We start from the raw sequence: 16,817 nt of genomic DNA on the forward strand, positions 1-16,817 counted from the left end.
AACTCACAGGCATTATCTTTCCTGGAGTTAGCACTCAATACAAGCTAGTTATTTCCTCTGATAAGGAAGACATTATTGTTTGGGTCAATTACAAATGCATGTCGGATTGTTTGTCTTCACTTTCTCCTTTGGTCCAGGGTCAAAATCTCACTTCCCATTAGAATGACTGTAAGCAGTGCACAAATTGGAATGGTAGCTGTGGCCTTGTTTGGTGCATGAAAAACAGCCCTGATGTTAAATACAGAAGCAAAACTTAGGATGTGTGATGAGGAGAGGAATGCTGATTGGGAGCTAGGAAAAGGAGGAACTGGGAATCAGGAGAGGAGATACCACAATCTTCTCAATTTCTTGTTTGCTTTTGCATTCTCCCAACTCTATTGTTTGCTTAGTTATCTGGTCATTTGGGTAGGGTGCTGGGAAGTGGGAGGGGCTCATACCAAAGCTCAGAGAGAAGTTTTACATAGCTCATACATTTTATCTTTATGCATTTGGTAAGTTGCTGAGGAAAATCAGAATTGAGACTTTCACACCTATTTAGCACCTGGTTAAGCATCACTTGGCACCTGCCAAATGGGTCTCTAGCATTTAGGGGGAATTTGATCTCTAACATTTGTGGGGAATTTGCGCTGATTACTGCACTAATTAAGCAGAAGTCATTGCTACTCAGAATCATTAGGCTAAATCGGTTTCTGGGGAAATATCTTGATAAGCAGCTGCCCAATTGGAAAGAATTTGAACACCCCCCCCCCACACACACACACACACACACACAGGCTTGTGTGTCAGCAGTTGTTCATGCTCCCTGCACAACCTGGATTTTATGACCAGGCTCTTGATATCATGAACCCAGAGAATGTTGGTGGTCTAAAAGCAGGCAGGTGACACGGGCTGGGGAGTTTTAAAAGTGAGATGATCAAACTTAATTGAAGTAAATGATGCTGACCAATTGCAGGACCACATTTAGCTGAGTGGATATTTCATCCTTGCTTTGGCCTCGATTACTCTCTCTCTTTATGTAATGCTCTTCAGATAGGCAATTCCCTGCCCCAGCAACCTTCAGCATTACCCTTGAGGGTTCCGAGAGCGTTTAATAAACTCATTTTGTGACTGAGCAATGGTAGACTCTGAACTTGGACTTTTAAAAATGTTTGTGAACTTGGCATCTGCTGGACAGCCTGTGGGGATGACATGTGTGTGTGTGTGTGTGTGTGTGTGTGTGTGTGTGTGTGTTCAGGAGCATATCTAGTAATAAACATGATGTCCAAGATGTTTGGATGCGTGTGCACATCTGAGGACTCCTGTGGTCAGCACTCTCCATAAACACCAAGAGTGTCTCAATATAACATAAAATCCTAGGCCTGAAGACAAGGTATAAAACTACATCTCAAGACTTACTCCATTTTTTTTTTTTAAATACCATGGTTACTGCATTTCATAGACTGTTGTGTTGGAGGCTAGAGGAATGTTGAGACTGGTGAGTATTGTGAAAAATATGTAATATGGAGAAGAATCTGGAGTGTGTATATATATATTTACTGCTTTACAATGAGCTTGAAACATCAAGTTAGTTACTTCTGTGATGCTAATGTGTATCTTGAGGTCAATACATTTTGCTAATATTGTGCAGGCCGTGTAGATTGTTTCTTCTGGGAGGAGGGGGAGTGAGTATCTTCATCTTATTACAGCTATGATAGCCTTTCTGGAAGGTCAGAGAAAGAAATTCAATTTGAAGCTAATGGACAGTTTCCAACACAGGTGCCATCCCAGAGAGCAAATGCTGCTGCAGTGACACTGCAGAGGGTCCCAGTAGCCTGTTTGTATCCCACAGTATTGGGAAACACTTATCCACAGACAACCACTGGGAATTTATTCTAATGAGAAACTGTTGCCTGTGGCCTCAGGGAAGCAGGGCCGAGAATGATGAAGTGACCCTGATTTGAAGCATAACTTCTGCAAGAAACCTCTAAAAGGATGTTTGAGAGGTTAGTGGGAATGGAAAAGCAAATGGAGAGATGGGTACAAGGACGCGAGCTCTTTCATTACTAAAGTGAGGGGGAGAAACTCACCCCATCTTGGTTTTTAAACTAGAGGGAGTGGTGACTTGAAGAAGGCTGGTGAATTTGGGAGGCACAGGTAGCAGACATATGGGAGATGTGGAACTACTATAATGCTCATGTGTTTCACCCATCCAGCTGGCTAGCTGTAAATAATTAATAATAAAGGCAGAGGAGACATAATGTTGTCTTGTAGACTGCTCACCTCAATTCAGAGCCCATTGCTAATCACCAGGTGGTAATAGTTGAATAGGTTTGTTTCCAGGCAGAATGTGAGGGATGGAGCAGGGATGGAAGATGATGCTTGAACCAGGGAAAGAACATGAAGACAGAAGGGTTGGGCTTGTGGCCCAGTGGGTTAAACCACCTTGCAACACTGGAATCCCATACGGGTGCCAGTTTGAGTCCCAGCTGCTCTGTTCCCAGTCCAGCTCCCTACTAATGCACCTGGGAAAACAGCAGAAGATGGTCCAAGTGTATGACTTCTCATTCATGTGGGAGACCAGAATAGAGTTCCATGCTCCTGGTCTCTGCCTGGCCAAGTCCCAGTCATTACAGCCATTTGGAGGAGTAAACCAGCAGATGGAAGATGTCTCTCTCTCTCTCTCTCTCTCTCTCTCTCACACACACACACACACACACACACACAGGTTTGACTGGGGGGATCCATTTTGAAATAAGGTTTAGGCTTGCCAGATACCTAAAATGACTTAGGGACAGTTCCACCGTAACAATAAAGGCCTTTTTCCTAGGAGTAGACACACAGCACCTGTAAGTGGGGGAAAGATCAGGGAGACGATGGGTCTGAAGAGTAGACTAACCTTTCTTATTGCCCTTGCCAAGGAGGTTGCTGATTGGATCTGATACTCTCCCTCCCACTTTGGAAAGCTTGCTGGAGCTGCTGGGCCCCTTGAGGCTGGCTGGCTTTCTGCTTGTTGTCAGGGGAAACAGAGGAGAGGTGGTGAAGTCATGGTCGGCAGTGTGGCTCCACAGGCTAATCCTCCACTGGCTTTTTTTTCCCTCATCATTTTAATTGACTTTAATGATTACTGCTCATCTGCAAGGATTAATATTGCATTCATTAAAAATCATTCAATACAAAATGAACTTGTTCCTCCCAAGTTGCTCTCCACATGCTCCCTCTGATGGAAGACATTTGCCACACTCTTCCTTGTAACACAGCTTGACAGAGACGGAGCCCTTACCTACTATTCCTGTGGACAAGGTTCTGGACGAGGGACTCAAAGCAGGCTAAAGGGCAGCTACTGCCGGGTCACCTCACTGCAACAGAACTGATGTGGCGGCTGCACTGTCAGCCAGGGAAATGGACGTGTATTCCAATTGGCTGGTTAAGTGCCCCAGGAAAAAGAGCTGTAGTTGTTTGCATCAATAGAGAGGAAGGCATGGTCACACCAGCCAGGAATGAGAAGGGACTGGGAAGGGGAGAGCGAAGGAGCAAATGTTTGGGCTAGAGAATTGTCCGCTGCTGGCAAGTGGCAGGGCAGGGCTTCCCCTCTACATAGCCCTGTATTTTTTAACGTCTGGTTTTCGGATCAATGGAAAAAGAAGTGAAATATCTACTGTTGGGCCCTGCCCAGTGGTGGCCCTAGTGACTAAAGTCCTCACCTTGAACGTACCAGGATCCCATATGAGCACTGGTTCTAATCCCAGCAGCTCCGCTTCCCATCCAGCTCCCTGCTTGTGGCCTGGGAAAGCAATTGTGGATAGTCCAAAGCCTTGGGACCCTACACCCATATGGGAGACCCGGAAGAGGCTCCAGGCTCCTGGCTTCGGATCGACTCTGCTGCAGCTGAGGCAGTCACTTGGGGAGTGAATCATCGGATGCAAGATCTTCCTCTCTGTCTCTCTGTATATATGATTCTGTAATAAAACTAAATAAATCTTTTAATAAAGAAAAAGAAATTTCTATTTTCTAGCACCAATGCATGACCCAGCTTGGAAGGGTCACAAGGTAGAACATGTTGAGGATTTAGATTCTGGGTAATACCATGTACTTAAAGCTGACTGGACTACGCAGAAAGGCTGTAAGCAGAGCACAAGACAGGGGCACGTGCTCTCTGACCTTGGAGGGCACTACCGAATACTCTTGTAAAACATGAACCAGGAGGTACCGACTGCTTGATGTCTTACTTCCCAAGCTTTGTATCGTGAGTTGGTACCGCCTCTGTAAAGCTCACGTCACACATGGCTTACAAACCAGAGAAGTCACAAAGGGCTAGAGCTCTCTCACCCTGGCCCAGTGTGTCTTTCTTTCATCCACACCTTCCTCCATTTCAATATCTTAGGCTCCAGAAGCACAGCAGAGCAGAATTTGCTCATTAAAGATACATCCTTACGATAAAGCTCAGTACTTTATGCTGAGTAATGGTTCAAGAAATTTGCTGTCAGCACAAGCTGTACGGGGCAGAGCTGAGAGGAGCTGCTGTTGTGGCTCCAGTTCACTCCTGCTCTGCACTGCAGGCTAGGAACACAGGGACTTCAAGTTGAGAGGAGCATTTCTCTAGACTCAACTCTGCACTCTTGACTCCAAAGATTCAAAACAGAAACTGGTGACAACTCACCACTCAAGCAGTTCCTCAGTGTTAACACCAAGAACTTTCCTTATTATTAGCATTTTTCCTTCAACACAAATAAATGCTAAGGGACAACACTTAACAGGATGCAAGCTAGTTAAGAACTAGACAAATGAGAAAGTGTCTGGTAGAAGTGATGGAATGGTTCTACTGTAAATCCCAGTGGCCTACTGGATCTCAAACAATACTCACTCGTTACCCATCTCAGAACCAGACATAATGCTTGACTCAGGAAATGAGGCTTGGGACTTCTAAGGGAGACGAACACGTACCATCTATAACTACCCTACCTGGCAGGTAGGTACCATCCCTGCCCCTCTGAGGAAGTGAAAGAACACTGGTTACAGCCGCCTAGAAGCGGGCGCGTTTACAGGCAATTCAGACACTGCAGATTGTTCCACACACAAAGTACCTTGGCATTTCCTGTTCATAAGGTACCTACTTAAGACTGATGTCCACAGAAGTGGTCTACGTGGGAGCACACTCACTCCCACATCAGCTCAGGAGTGCAGAGGCTGGTGACATCGATTTTAGTGTCGGAACGGTCCCTGTTGCACAGGATGCAACTGTTTCTCATGTGGTCCATATGCTCCCATATTATCACTTTCTTTTTTCTTTTTAAGGTTTATTTATTTTTATTGGAAAGGCAGATATTCAGAGAGAAGGAGAGACAGAGACGAAGATTTTCCATCTGATGATTCACCCCCATAATAGGTGCAATGGCCAGAGCTCAGCTGATCTAAGCCAGGAGCCAGGAGCTTCTTTCCTGTCTCCCACGTGGTGTAGATCCCAAGGCTTTGGGGCGTCCTTGACTGCTTTTCCAGACCACAATCAGGGAGCTGGGTGGGAACTGGAGTAGCCGGGATTAGAACCAATGCCAAAATGGGATCCCGGTATATGCAAGGTGAGGACTTTAGCTACCAGGCTATCACACCGGGCCCTATTATCACATTCTTATTTCCTCTACAAGTTATTATAACATCAACTTGTCGGATGACTTTCTTTAGCCTCATCACCCTGAACCCATCCAGGCAGGCCTGCAGGGTCTTGGGAACAGCCCAGCAGCATCCTCCTATCCACACATGCCACCACTTGACTCCCACCAAACGTCACATTCCTCTTCAGGCAGTGTAGAGTGGATTCTCTGCTGCAGGACAAGTTTTCACATTTCTGTCTGGAAACAGAATCGTTGACATTCATGGCTGGAATGCAGGGCTTCCCTGCTTTGGAGAGCTGGTCGAGCCAGTGAGTACCAGTGAGGCTCTCCCCACAGTGCCTTGGATGCTCTCAACCATGTTTGCATACTCCTTATAAATCCAGTGGGTTAAGTCTCCCCCATCCTCCAGCATCCTGTTGGCCTGCCAACCATCTCTGTTCCCACAGCCGTCAATGCACCACCAGAAGTCATCTTCTGTCTTGCCCTTCCTAGCAGACCTGGCGACTCCAACCTCCGCCAGGGTGGCAGCCACTTCATGCTGAGTTGAGTAGACGCTGCAAGCTGACTAGCACAGAACATTTCCATCCACACTGCTGGCTGGGATGTGATGTGCATGCAGCCCAGTATTTTAGCACCAGCTAAGGGCTTCTCCGGCTGAGCACCGCTTCTGAGTGAAATGGAAGCAGACATCTCTCAATCTCTGAGCATCCAAATTCTGCTTGTTTGATGTTCTTCACAAGACAGTTGCTGCTGCCCTTGGAGTTGGTCTGCAGTTTATCTGCCGCGGGGATGGGAGAGGCCGAGAAGTGAACAGCGGCTGTCTGGCTTCCTGCTCTGTGCTTTACAATAACATCCCTGTTTGTCTAAACCCAAATCCCTGTTCCAGGCCATTTTACCTTCACTCAGACACAAGCATCTTAAAAGTTTAACTTATGACCCAGTCAATAGAGACTTTCTTTAGAATCCATGCGTTGTTTTGATGAAAGGATGATTGTAAGCAGATTTTCTTTTCAGGAATGTGTCTTGGTTATTCTTTAGCTCAAATATGCCCAGGTTCAAATGATGTTGAGACCTTCCAAGCTCATTAACAACTTTTAAGTGGGTGGGAATTGCCCAGTCATTTTCTAATTGATAGACGACCAATGGGGAATGCCTTCCAGTAAGTTCCCACCTGGACAAGGAGGAGTCAGGAAGGTTGAAAATCCAAGATCCTTCTGGAAACCTCAATCTCTCTCTCTGTCTTTTCAAAAGGCACCCCATCTCCTGGGTTCCTCCCTCAGAGGTGCTTTTTCCTTTCTTCTTTTCCCATTTGCTGGTTCATGTTGTAAATAAATCTTCTTTGCCACAAAGTCCCTTTTTATTTCTAAGTAAGCAGAGAAAAGAATCCATAGAGCTTTATGGGTAATAGTACCTTGTGAAAGTACTCTCTTCCAAATGTTAGGATTTACCCTTTCCAACTCTGCTTTCTGTCACCAAAGTCTAAGAAGTGTTTTCTGGGTTAGCCTCAACCTCTCACAAACTAATACACAAGAGACTGCATCTTCAAACACAGATAATAGACTCCAACTCCCCCATAATCTCTTGAAGGTCAGATGGCATCTATGGGTCCAGTAGTTTCCTGACAAATGTCTCCCTGGCTTTTAGGCTGTAACTTAGGCCATCTCTGGGGACTTCTGCAGAGAAATCCCTAGGAGAAAGAACACTCATTTTTTATTCCAATCACTGGTCTGCTCTTTAATTCAAATGATAGTGCTGGGAGCTTCATGAGATCTGTCAAAAGGCAATCCTGAGCCCTCCAGGGAGTTTCATCAGGAAAATACATGACACATGTGGGACTGTGGAAGGCCAGGCAAATAATACAAAGGAGAAAAAGGCATCTTGAACTTATCTCCTAATGGCAACCACCACAGGGGTGAAACACAGATGAACTTTCTCTCTTTCCCTCTCTTTTTCTTAGGAAATCTCTTGCTCTGGATAGAGAAACAGAGTGTTGGAACAGGATTAATGCTTCCTTTCTTTTAGGGTGCTGTAGCTCACCATGGAATCAGACTTTCAGTGTTTAGCTCCTGCAAGATAAGTAAATGCCACAAAGGCTTTAGATTTAATTATAGGCCATGACCTCTCCTACAAAATATCTCACACATGTCTAAGGAAAGTCCAGTCCTTTGGAGTGTTGTTCCTGTTCACTGCTGGGACTGGAGAGGGAGAAGGATCAGGCAGTGGTGGAATAAGTCATGATAATATCAGTTTGGAAGGCAGCTATGCTCACCACTATACCACCAACATGATAATCTCAGTTTGGTCAGGCAGATCCGTTGTTGGAGGCCATCTTACTACTGTAAGTGGCCAGATTCTGAGCTCCTTCCCAGTAGCCTTCCCCAGGCACCCAACTGGCAAGGCAAGATATAAGTCATCTTTCTACCTCATTTGAATAATGCCTTCTCTTCTCCAAGGAATGGAGTCACAGAATGGTTGGTGTATGCACTGGGCAGTGGACCCACCTCATTAGGTACCAGAGTCTGTGAGAACAAGCTGCTTCTCCTGCTGAGAAGCTCTGGCATAAGATTCAGGATGCATTACACTAAAAACAAACAAACAAAAAGGACATTGTGGCACATTGCATATGTTCAGCTGCAAGACATTGAAAAATGATAGTGTTAAGGTAGCTAGGTAGTCATGAATATATGTTTGTATGAGGGGCTAGGGACAATGGGAACTTCTCTTTGTGGACATTTTTGTGTGGTTGAATGAGGGAAGAAATGCAGAAGTAAACCAGCATTAACATATCAAAAGTCTTATTACAGATCAGTGATCTGATTGAGTGGGTTCCAGCCCTCCCCAGGAATAGCTTAGGGAAATCTTCCCTGCCCTGCACCAAGGGGGCTATTAGGTCCATGATGAAGTTCCTGGAGGAATTTTAGAAATATCGCATACAAAAAAACTCTCCACCCAGCAAAATCTTGCACAGGGAGGAAGGGGAGGAGATGGCAGGTCCTTGCCCCTATGTGTAAAAACTCCAGTATGAATGTAGACTGGGCTCTCTCTGTTCCCTCCGATCTATCAGGTGTTCATCTCATCGGTAAACTTTTCTCTACTGTTTATCCACTTGTCTGTGTTGGGGACTTTCATATGTCATCCTGAGAGAACAGACCTAAGTGGCTGAGAACAAAGACTCACTCCTGTTTTGTGCACAAAAGACCTTCAGGTTTTCCTCTGAAATACATCCTAATGTGAGGAAGGAGAGCTCCGTGCTTGACCACTGAAACCAGGAGCCAGGAGCTTCTTCTGGGTTTCCCATGTAGATGCAGGGTTCCACTGCTTTCCCACTCCACAAAACAGGGAGCTGGATGGGAAGTGGAGCAGCTGGGACACAAATCATTGCCTACATGGGATCCCAGAACCTGCAAGGTAAGGGTTTCAGCCACTGAGCCATTGTGCTGTGCTGAAAAAAGATGTATTTTTTAAGTGAAATTCTTTCTTATTAATATGGAATGAGCTCATGCCCAAGATTTTATCTAGCTTATTAATTGAAGAGGAAGCCAGTAAAATATTGCAATCAATTCAAAGGACAATCCAAAGAGCACAGACATACATTGGCAATCAGGAAGACTAAAATGAATTTGCTTAGCAAAGCAAAACTGTAGGAGATCCGTCACACCTCTGCCAGACAGAATTCATTTACATGTTTATAGACAAGAGTCAATTGCATTGCTGGCAGTTACATATAATTTACAGGGTGGTAAAGTGACTCAATAACACTGAAAGATACGGAGAACTCTTAGAATCCTGGTAGCTTGGGGAAGGGCACTAGACAATGCCTATTTTCCCACTGATGACAACTAGTCCATTTTAAATTCTTTCAAACTGCTTTCCCTTAAAAAAAAAATGCTCTCCCTTTCTTCTAAAGTGGCTGGAACCAGGGATTTCCCCCTTGCCCCACAAAGTTTGGAGATATGCAGTATATTTTGATTTAGAATATGACACATGCTCCCATTTTGGGGTATTCATTCTAGATTCAGGATACGTGGTTTCTAGAATCCCTGGAATTTCCAGAGTGATGAGTGTCTTTGGTGTGCTCATGGATAACTGATGGCTGAGGCTCCTGGATGACTCCAGGATAGGATCTGGTTGCTAGGAGGACCAAACAAGTTGGAAATTTCACCATGGCCTCCAGAAGGGGGTGGGGGGGGGAGCTGGAGGTTGAATGGATCACCCCAAGCTAGTGTTTCAATAAATCATGAGCCTGCAATGAAGCCTCTGTGAAAACCTGAGAGTGCTGAGTTCAGAGAGTTTCGGTAGGGTTGAAGACATAGAAATAAGTAGAAAGGACCATTTTTGAGAAGGTGTGGAAGCTGGTGCAGTGACTAAGGGTGAATTACATCTAGTCTTCTGCTCCTCTCTCATTGGCAGGCTTGCTGTGGTGTCTCCCAGCAGCTCTTTCTGAATTCCAGGCACGGAGAAGGAGAAAGTGCCCTGGTCTCACCCCTCTGGAGGTTTTCTCCTTAGTGTTGGGAAGGGAAAGCCTCAGGGGTCCTAGGGTCACCTTCAGCTGCAAGGGCGGGCAGGTGACTCTAAGGGAACTTCAACACATTCCTAGAAAAAATGGCCATCCAAGACAAGTCAATATTGGTGTAGAAATCTTTGAAATCCCTATGTTTTCATCTTACTGGGTTTCCAAGGGACTTTCTGAAGTCCTTTCGTACAATGGCTGTTTCTCTCCCTCTGCAGAAGAAACCAGAGAAAAGGGGCACCAGGGAGTTTTTGGCAGCTGGTCCATCTCAAATAGAGAATAGCTAATCCCTTGTTAATATTGGAAGATGGAGATCCTTGAGAGACGTGGCTTTTCTCTTGTCTGTTGTTTCCTAAGAGAGTCAACTGTGCCAAAGAAGCATATTTTGGGTTTGCCTATTTGGGCTCCCACAGCCATGTGCTCTACTCGTTTTAGCGTCAGCTTCTCAGTTCTTTTTCGAGCACTCTTCCTCCCTGGCTTGGCTGCCCTCTTCTTGTCCTCACTCTGAAAAGATCTCTTTATTTCCTCTAAGAATGCTATCTGCAGAATACAGTCTCCTCGGCAGCCAGAGTCCCCGCAGCGAGGGAATTCCTGCTTCTGGATAGCAGAGCCAGGCTTGGTGGTAGAGTCCTGCTGGGCTCAGAAAGGGTTGGCTGCAGTGCCAGAGCTGTGTGCTGACAAGGATCCCACAGAGACCAGGGAACAAACCTCGGTGCCTTTAAACTTCCTTGTAGAGGTCACATTACAAATGAGCCATTTACATTTTGACAAATTATGTGGAACCAGGAACTGTCAGCTCTCTGGGGGTTGTCAGTGCCAACAGAATGAAGGACAAGGGAATGGGGGAGTCGTGTGGATCCTAGACCATCACAGCTGTGAGGACCAGCTGTGGCTGGGGACTGCCTCCAAGGCACTCACTGACACAGGGCCCTTCACTCTAATGCTTTTGATGGTGACTTTATCAGGATCGTATCTATACTGAACAGCTGAGGCTGTGCTTCCCAAACTGGGTCCTCTTGCCTGATGCACAGAGAGCTGGTCCTTGGGCTGATGGAAAAAAGGAGGAGTTTGTTGTTTGAGTGTACAGCAAGGAGTTGGGCAGCCCTAGCTTTGTAGCTACACTGCTGAAAGGGCCCAAGGTATGAAAGTTCTCACATACTGGAGGTGTGTGTTCATGTGGGCTCAGGTTCCTGGATTGGTCAGCAATTCTTTCTGTTGGAGAAGTGCTTGCTCTCTGCTCCTGGTCTGGACTTGCTGGAAGAGAATCCTCTTGAGATCAGACCAAACATCATTATTTGTTGGAGAAATAGATTGTTACTGGAGATGACTGATAGGAGAACTCTTGTCTTCACACAGAAAGAATTCAGAAAGAAGAGTCATGCTAATTGAGGTAGCAAAGTTAACTGAGGAAAAATACACTTGATAGACCAGGTAGGTAGCTTAGGAAAGAACAGAGTGCTCCACTGGTATTCAGACTGGTAACAAAGCATGCACACATGATGCGCCAGGTGGGCATCTCTTGTAGAGAACTGAGAGTCTGGTCTGTAGTCAGACCTGGGGTGGGGGTCCCACCCTCCTCTCTTCCCTCTTCTGCAATGTTGTAGGGTGGAGGGTGTAAGGTTGGGTAGGTCCTGAAAGTCCTCTGAGGACCTCATCTGTACAGCATTATCAAAACTGATTGTTCCCTTGGTATAGGGCAGGTGACAGTCCTATACTTGTCCCAGAGAGAGGGCTGAAACCCATCTGACAGGGCTACTGACTAAGAGAAACTTTTTTTTTTTAAAGATTTACTTATTGTTTTATTGGGAAGGGGTATTTGCACAGAGAAGGAGAAACATAGAGAAGGACCCTTCACCAGTTGGTTCACTACCCAAATGACTGCAATGGCTGGAGCTGAGCTGATCTGAAGCCAGGAACCAGGAGCAGAGCTCTTCCAGGTCTCCAACATGGGTGCTGCATCCCAAGGAGCTGGGCCATCCCTGTTGCTTCCCCAGGCCACAAGAAGAGATCTGGGTGGGAAGTAGAGCATCAAGGATATGAACTGGTACCCACTTGAGATGCCTGTGCTTGCAGGTAGAGGATTAGCCAGTTGGGCCATGACACCAGCCCCAACAAGAACAATGTCTTTAGGTATAATAAAGGGTGTGCTTTAGGGAATGTTCCTTCACTCCATTGCATATGAATTAATTTTCTTTAAGAATTTCCATCCTCTTCCCATCTTCCTTAAAAATGCTCATTTTCTGTGCCCACTATTACACATATACGTCGATGTCCCTCTAGCTACCACTAGAGCAAAGATTTTTGCGTGGGAAGCTACATCAGTGCCACAGTTGAGCAAATTAATTCTAGTAGGTGGGTGATAGAAATCATAAAGGAAGTGAGGGAGCTTGGGACTAAATGCAGGCCAAACCAATACCATCCCACATTCTTTGCCAGCATGCACACACTGAACAAAGCAAAACATAAACTCCTTGTAACAAATACATGAAAAATATCCAAATATTATGCCTGATGTGATGGCTCAATGGCTAGATCCTCACCTGGCAAGCCCCCAGATCCCAAATGGGTACTGATCTGTATCTTTGCCTGCTCTACTTCCTATCCAGTTCCCTGCTTATGGCCTGGGAAAGCAGTAGAGGCTGGCTCAAGTTTTGGGGACCTTGCACCTGCATGGGAGACCCAAAGAGAATTCCTGCCTCCTGATTTTGGATTGGCTTAGCTCTGGCCATTGTGGTCATTTGGGAAGTGAGCCAACTGATGGTAGATCTTTCCCTCACTGTCTCTCATTCTCTGACTTTCAAATTAAAATAAATAATTCTTAAAAAAAAAAAGTACTGCTTAGGTCAGGATCATGAAGCCCTGGCCTAACCCCAAGCCCTTCCAATTGAAATTTGCTTCTCCCAGGTTTCTATGTACCAACACTTCCCTTAGCTAATTCATAAAATTTTCTTTACACTCCTGATTGAGGAGGCCGACCTGAGGCCTATTCTCCTAACGCTTATTGAAATAAACCTTTTCTCTTCTCAAAAGACAAACATCACAGACTTTCTGGGTGTGATGGACAGGAGGCCCTCCCTGTTGGATGGCTAAGATATTTGTTTTCAGTTTTTACTTGGTCTCTGATTACTTGTGCAGATCTTACTTCTCACCAGCTGTATGTGCTTCCTTTAACAGAAGAGTAACAGAAATTACTCTGTTTGCACTCTCCAGGTGGCTTCCAGCTCCAACTGTAGGATTCTTTTGCATTATCCTGGAGGTTCCCCTTCTCAGTGAATTATACCCACAGAACCCCTCTGAAGAGCAAGCGTGTTCTTTGAAGACGGTGCTCATAAGCAATGTTTAACAGGACAGGAATTGAAAATGCAGGGCAGATACCACATTAAGGAGTAGCAGTGCTTTGTAGCTGGCCTCAAAAAAAGTTTTAATATTAAGTCAGACTGGAACATCCCATATTGTTTTTCATGCGTCCTAGGAGTAATGGATTCAAAGAGCTTAAACAGCTTCAGAAAAGAAACTTCAAAAGCTATGAGACAGCAGCGGGCTTTGTCTCTCATCTTTTATCCATCCATCCCCAGAAATTAAACCGCAGAAGCTCAACTCCCATATAGCGGATACAAGACTGAAATGAAGATCATCAAGAGTGGACCCTTCCACGTTGTAGGCTGGTTAAGGGAGAGGTCACCGAACAGAAAAAAATTTTGACTGTGGCCTTGTTGAAGCAGAGAATATATTAAAATGTAACTTTGAATTGCCAGGTAAAAGAACAGATATTCCTTTTTTGTCCCAGTAACAAACACCAGCTTCAGTCCCCAGTAACAACAGCAATCATGATCATGGCCAAGATTTACTCAGAACTGAGAGCCAGATAAAGTGTTTGAAGAGTTATTCCTTTTATGACCATCACAGCTGCCCTTTTAGGCGAGTAATATTATAAATGAAGAAGCTAAGGCTTGCAGAAGTTACTTGTGCTCAAGGTAAGCTAGTTAAGGTATCAGGATTCACATCTATACCTGTAGGTCAAATCTAAAGTGCTGGGATAGTTGAAGTGCTCTTCCTGTTCCAGGAGGACCATTCTTTTGTAATTTATCTTATTCTGGATTGGTTCTGGCAGCTCTAATTTTCATCAGGAGCCGATGACCTGACTTAGCATCAGGTTGCACCCATCATTAGGGAGGGGGACTAGAGCATGTCATGCCAACACTTACATGCCCGGTAACATAGGACTATTTTGAGCCTAAGGTTATTAAAAAGAGGTGCAAGTAAAGCTCTCTACTTCCCCTTTTGCCTATCAGCAGGGCAAAACCTCACAAAGGCAAAGGAGTGTCTTGTCCTTTGTCCATCAGGGCCAAAGGCAGACCACTGAAGACCACTGTGGACCCCGACCAGCCTGGAGGCAGCAGTGACATAGGACCTTGCAGAACAAGCCCCCCATTATTTGCCTTCTTGCAGTTTGCTGTCCATCAGACTCAGAATCCTGTTCTTTTGTCTTGTCACTCCTGTTCTATGGTGTAGATGTTGGCTTGTCTGACTTTCCAACCACTCCCTGGGCAGCTTTGACCTATCCACAAAGTATACATGTTAATCAACTTGTTTCTCTTAAGTATTTACTTTTATTTGAAAGGCAGATTTTACAGAGAGAGAAGAGCTAGAGAAAGTCTTTCACTGCTGGTTCTCTCCCCAAATGGCCACAATGGCCAGAACTGAGCTGACCCAAAGCTGGGAGCCAGGAGCTTCTTACAGATCTCCCACATGGATGTAGGGTCCAAAGGACTTGAGCTGTTCTCTGCTGCCTTCCCAGATGTGTGAGCAGCCAGTTAGATTAGAAATAGAGCATCCGGGACTAGAACTGGCACCTGAGTGAGATACTCACACTGTAAGGCAGAAGATTATTTCATCGGACCGCTATGCTGGCCCCTCCATGGGAATAACGTAAGGCTCTGTGAGGATCACTATAGAAGTGGGGACAGTCTCCGGGTGACTCTGTGAAGCCGTACTGGAATGCTAGCTTGAGTCCTGGCTGCTCTGCTTCTGATCTTGTTTCCTATTAGTGTGCCTCCTAGGAGGACACAGGTGATGACTCAAGTACTTGGGATTCTGCTGCTCATGTCAAAGATCCTAAAGCTTGGCCCGGCAGTGGCTATTGTGAATCAGTAGGTGAAAGATTTTCTCTCCGACTCTCTCTTCCCCTGCTTGCAAATAAATATTTAAAATGTGATTGCCATTGTTCCGCTGAAAGTCTATGTAAGTACTGTGTAGAATAGACAAAACACAGATTTGTTACTGTAGGCTGCCATTTTCAACTTGTATTCTAAAACTTTGTTGTGTGAAGAGAGGGTGAGGAAGTGGGAGGAAAGTATTGGATGCTTTGCAATTTTAGGGGGGCACTGACTGATGTTCCGGTGAGCTGGCCTTCCAACATAGCCTTCTGTGGGAGACCCATACAGGAAACCTGAGCGAGATTTTGACAGAGGTTAGAGGGCCATGGATTGAGAATGTAGGAGTCAAAGCCCTCAGCTGACACCTGTTCATATTTGGCTGTGTTTCAGCTGCGAAGGTCTGGTTTTATGCAACCCAGAAAGAGACGCTGTCAGAGTTAAATGGAGGGACAAGTGACTTCCACCGGGGTGAGGCAGGCTCATCAGGGCTAGACAACTGTTCCTTAAGAGATCTTTAAAAGGAAGGCAGGGGGTGCATGGCTGGAGACTTAGTGCTCAGGTTTCTGGGACAAAGCTAACTAGAGCAAGAGAAACAACCCAATTGATGTAGTGATAAAGCACTTAAGCCAGGACTTAATGAATCCAGTTTGGGACTGGAAAAAACTTGAGTGGGAAAACAATTAGTAATCTGGGAGGAAGCTGAGGGGTGAGTAAAGTTACAGGGCCAAGTTCAGGCCGACTGCAATATAAGACATGATGATCTCTTTTATTCATTGAGCCAACACTGGTTATAGCTTCTAAGGGCTTTATGAATATTAACTCATTAACTGTCACAACATTACTGTGAGAAAGTTACTAATTAAATCTGTGCTGCTATTGAAACTGATTCATAGACTGAGTGCTTCATTATTGAAGCATTTGGTAGGTTCTGCTGATGGTGACACAGAATAGAGGGAAAGGCAGAACTCGTGATGGTGTAGCCCAGTGAGGCAAGGCTGTTGTGCTGTGCCACAGGAAAGCACAGCAGCGCCTGTAACTGCAGGTGACTTCTAAACAGAAAGTGGTCTGGCTAGCCAGATTTTCAAATTTCTATCGCCTTTTTTATTAATACTTTTGCAAGGGAAGAAGGGGGCTGGTTTTTTTTTTTTTTTCCATTGGAAAGGCAGATTTACAGAGAGAAGGAGAGAGAAAGATCTGATTAACTCCCCAAGTGGCTGCAATGGCCAGAGCTGAGCTGATCCCTATCCAGGAGCCAGGAGCTTCTTCCAGGTTTCCCAGGCGGGCACAGGGTCCTAAGGCTTTGGGACATCTTTTACTGCTTTTTCAGGCCACAAACAGGGAGCTGGATGGGAAATAGAGCAGCTGGGACATGAACTGGCACCCATATGGAATCTTGGTGTGTACAAGGCAAAGATTTAGCTATTGTGCCAGCCCAGGCTGTGTTCTTTGACAGTTAGCATTGGGCATTTGGGCAGGTAGGCTGTAGCCAATGGAATGTGGGTTTGGCAAACCTCTTGCAAAGGGGAATTGAAGATTTTGTTTGTTGTGCTATGATCTCAAAAATGG

General features: G+C 45.4%; 1 pseudogene; it reads right to left on the bottom strand.

Moving 5' to 3' along the window:
• Nucleotides 1–5,090: 5,090 nt before the first annotated feature.
• Nucleotides 5,091–6,358, bottom strand: LOC121153239 (annotated as a pseudogene).
• Nucleotides 6,359–16,817: the final 10,459 nt, after the last annotated feature.

Source organism: Ochotona curzoniae, unplaced genomic scaffold, assembly GCF_017591425.1.
Source record: "Ochotona curzoniae isolate NIBS_2020 unplaced genomic scaffold, NIBS_Ocur_1.0 contig_2688, whole genome shotgun sequence".
Taxonomy (NCBI): domain Eukaryota; kingdom Metazoa; phylum Chordata; class Mammalia; order Lagomorpha; family Ochotonidae; genus Ochotona; species Ochotona curzoniae.